Source organism: Chaetura pelagica, unplaced genomic scaffold, assembly GCF_000747805.2.
Source record: "Chaetura pelagica isolate M959 unplaced genomic scaffold, ChaPel_1.0 scaffold698, whole genome shotgun sequence".
Taxonomy (NCBI): Eukaryota; Metazoa; Chordata; class Aves; order Apodiformes; family Apodidae; genus Chaetura; species Chaetura pelagica.
In genome coordinates, this window is record NW_009954236.1 from 108,599 (window position 1) to 113,224 (window position 4,626).

A 4,626-nucleotide genomic window follows, 5' to 3' on the forward strand; every position below is an offset into this window, starting at 1 on the left:
CTGTTACTTAGTTCTGAATAGAACACTGACATGGAGCTGTCAGAAGGAGGAAGCAGGAAAGATAATTCACTTCTTTGGTGGGAAGAGGAAGTTTTGTGCTTGGAGCATTTTAATTTTTATACTTGGGAAAAAAGACTGAATTTACATTCCCCCCCAGAAAAAGTACTTTTCACTGAATGCTGTGAATGAATTTGGCATGAGGAGCAAACACAGTCCTATGATTGCTGTCTTTACTGTGTGTCCCCTTGGTGCTTCAGTTCATCATATGACACAACATTTTGGAAGGGCTCCAGAGAAGCTGTCATGGGCAGTGGTGTCAGTGATCCATGCATAATGTGAGTGTATTGTGCATGATGGACCCAAACCACTGCAGGGAAGAGAGCACAGTGGGAACACTGAAGGACTGGATAATAAACATCCTCTGTTTATGGGACAGGGATGTTACTCACTTGTACCCTTATTAAAGGGGGCAGAGCATCTACTCCTGACTAGAACAGGACACTTGGTCCTGTGTTCTTTTCCTGATGGCAGATTCATCATCTCAGTGCAGGGATTCAGTGTGCATCTCTGTAAAATGGGCACAATTTTTTTTTACCCCTAATCCAGCAAGCTAATAGTAGGCAAAACTGTTTCCTCTCAGGCACTTGAGCATCCCCTGGGAGGACACTGAAGCATAAGTAGTGGGTAGAGGTTGCACTAAACTGAAGTGACTTTAGTGCTTCCCTTTTGTATCTACTTATCCTGACAGCAGAGATACTGAGTCCCATGTGTGTGTATCTGCTGTGTACTAGAATCAAAGGAGACCTCAGTGGTGCTTAAAAAGGGAAAGAGAGCTCTTCATGGCTGCTTCTTCCCTCGGCAGAAAGGAAATGGAGCCTGGCTTTCTAGGAATGAGTCCTGTGTGCTGACACCTTTGTACATCCTTAGACCCCTCTCATGCCATCTGTGACTTTCCACATCTCTCCACTGGTAGCTCCACCTGTGTCACCTACCTACTGCCTACTGAAATTCTTACTGGTGTAAGTGTTGCCTTGGCTGTGTGGGCCTGAGGCAACAATCCACCTCGGGGTGCTTGGTACCCAAAGCTGCTGGCTGCCCAGTGTGCTGGGGCTGAGCATTGCAGGGGCTTGAGCTGGTTACCCGCCTTTAGCCGGACAATCTCCTCCAGTCCTGCGCTGAACTTTAGTTCCTTTGTGACCTTCACCCGCTGTCAAACCCAATTGAAGTTTTCCAGCTCAGAAATTCCTGGGGAGGATGGGCAGACAACAGCTGAGCAGAAAAGAGTTCTTGGGTTTATTTGAGCTAATTGTTCTGATAGTTGTGATTGAGTGGGAGCCAGGAACTCGTTAGTTCTAATCTGGCCTCAAACACTTCCATTGCATGACCATAGAGCTGCTGCTGTGTTTCTCTCTCTCTCTCTTATTTTATTGTCCTAAGTGTGAGGCTGCAAAGAATAATAAAAGCAAGAGGTTTAGAAACTCTACAGCATCTCATCGTGGCAACAGCACTTGCACAGGATGATGATACAGAGAGCAACTGTATGTTCAGTACATCCTAGAGAATATCTCTTCTTTAAGAGTTGGTACTTCCTTCAGAGGAAGTCAGTGACCAACTCCCACTGATTTATGGAGCAAGATGGCTCTGAAGACTCTGCAGTGAGAATTGGAACCATGTTAGTAATGTCCAAGTAAACTGTTTAAAACAGGGTTCTTGCTCCAGTTGTGCTGACATGATTTCCCTGGGCAGTAAAAAAGTGTATAACCATGTACTTTGCCAAGTAACAAAAGATAATTATAATGTAACCACATTTCATCCATCCTGAAACCCTCCTGCTGTCTGGCTTAGCCAGCCCAGCTCGCAAATAAAATGCTTCCCATGGTAATATGGGTGTTTCTGGCTCTTCTTCCATCTGAGCCTCCATTTTCCTCAGCAGTTACCTAGGAAGGACATGTCCTTATGTTAGTTCAGCATTGTGCTACATAAACCCAAACAAATCCTTGGCTGATTTCTGGTGCTGTTTTGGCTTTCTTGAAGGCCTTCTTCCAGTACTGGTGCTATGTTAGGATTCCTCAGTCCTGGAACATCATTGCTGTCACTGCTTATCTCTCTATCAAGTGTTCTGTGTGTTTGTGAGCCCTTCAACAACCAGAGCATTGTCACTGCAGGGTGTGGATCTGCCCACTCCCATCAGTGGCTGCACAGCAGAGTAATTCAAAAGACTAATTTTTGGAAAGGCAGCTCCTTGGCTGATAAAGCAGTAGACAGCTGTCTGCTCTTCTGGTTCCTTCATTTTTGAATTTCAAAGACTAAATACAATTTTTAGTTTCATATTAGGGTGAAATTGGGTAAGTGGCACAGAGTGGAAGCTTGTTGCTTAAGTCTTGAAAGGAAACAGCCAGAGCAGCACTGTGGGAGCCACTTCTACATTGGCAGACACATGGAGTCCGTGACCTAGGAGGTGCTTTCTGCCTCTGATTTTGGTGAATCTTTATGGTTTTTTTTCTTTAGTTGATTACCTCAATCCCCTGACTTGCCATTTCTTGCTTTATTCTTTCAAGAGTTCATTAATCATTGTTGTGTGATGACTGTCTAGTGCAGTGCTGGCACAGAGCCAGGGCCAGGCCCTGGTCCCTCTGGTGATGGGGGGGTCAGACTCAATGAAAGCCAAGCTCTTTCATCCTGCCAGCTGAATCTTAACATTGTTCTAGCATCCACTCCACCAACTTCATTTTTTATTTTTTTTTATTAAAGATCCGGTATTTGCAACTTGATTTGTGTGATTTATTTTTGACTGAGGGACTCCTGGAAGTGTTTATCAGCTTCTGGCTAATATATTTGCTGCTGTGGTCCAAGAATTTCTTTTGACACTTTTGTTAAGGTGACAACTCTGACATGAGGCTCTGGGAGGGCTGTGAGTGCATTTTTTGTGTCTCTGAATAACTATTACCTCTGATAAATTATTGGACTAATCTCTACTGAGTACTTAATGCTTGATAATTACTTTGTTCCTCTCTTCAGAAGTTCAAATCACAAGTAATTCCTGCAAGGGGAGAGGACAGCAGTGCTCCAGTCTGTCCCTCCAAGCAAGGACTACAAAGACAGATGGGCAGCAGGTGAACCAGTGAGGAATCCTTAAACTAAACTCATCCTCCCAGATCCCTCCTGTTCAGCCACCCAAGTGTGAGATAAAGCACGAGGTGTGCTGGCAGTTCTCAACTTCCCTCTTTTCTGCTGTTCCAGCATTTGGATTGAGACGAAGGCAGTTTCCAAACAGATGTTTCTTCTGCTCCCTGAGTCTGTTCTCACAGCGCAGAACAGAAGCGATGCAGGGTAACTCTTGGCCTCTTTTTTCTTTTTTTCTTTCTTTCCTTCCTTCACTTATCCCATCTGCTTCTAACTGCTTTTTGGGCCCTTGAGCCATCCCTGTGTCAAAAGCAATTCACGCTTTGCCAGTGCTGGGAGGAAAGAGGCAGATGAGATGCGCAGTCCTTGAAAGAGTGAGACTTGGGTATTGAGCTGCTGAGTGAACCTGTGACTTTTGCAAAGTTGTTATTTAATTCCAATGTGAAAGAACTCTTCATGTCTTGTGCATCCTATTCAAAGTTGTGATTCCCTTTTGCAGATTTGAAGGCCTCACAGGCCTGTTCAGTCTGTTCAGGTTGTCACTAACCAAGATTGTACCTCGAGCTGTCATGTGAATCAGTTCAGTTTATCCACCTGGCAGCTCTGTCCAAGTCACTTGTGTTCCAGACCATCTTGCTGTGTCCCAGGCTGAGGAATCTCTTCTTCCCAAAAGAGGATATGGCAATTGTGAGGGTGGTCTTTACTTTCTGTATCTGAAAATGTTTCTATGGCTGATCTAGAGCTCTTCAGCTCTCCAACCTGGACTGCTGAGTTCAGACCCTGACACAGACCCCTGGCCTGCTGGTGCATCATAATTTCCATAACCGTACTTTGTTGTGACTGTTGGGATAGTTCTGCTTTATTACAGTTCTTGCTTCAGGATGGCTCCTTGGCAGAGTTTTGCAGACTCTGATCACTGTTTAATCTCTCACTATAGTGAAATAACAGTTTTTTTCACCATACCCAGAGTATTCCTGCCCTGGTCCCACATCCCAGGCTCAGGAGTACAAAGCTTTGTGTCTTCTCTGTTTTGTTTCTTTTCATTATTGATTTGTTTGATGTGTCCCCCACAGGCCAAACAAACAAGTAGGTTTAGTAGGTTCTAGAGTAATTTTTTCTTTTATTGTTACTGTTTTCCTTGACAAAGAAAAATATCCCTGCCCTTTTTTTTCTTTTTTGTCCCCTTGCAGTCTGCCCATTTTTGGTTAGTTATTGCTACAGCTTCTTTTAGAGCATCCCCTTGTGCTCTGGGTCTCCAGAAATGAGAATCCTGTGCAGATGTTCACCTTTAAGGAGAGAGAAAATGACTTAGCTTGTCCTAATGCGGGTCTGGAAAAACAATCCTGCTTTAGTGTTTGTATTTCCATCTATCTTCCCTTTGAACATGGGTGTATTATGGTGAGGAGCTGATGGGTTCTGGCCTGGGTGTTTAGCTGATTGTTGTACATCATTCACCTGGAATGTTGGTCACTTTGAAGGAGATTTTGTAGTCTGCATGTAATT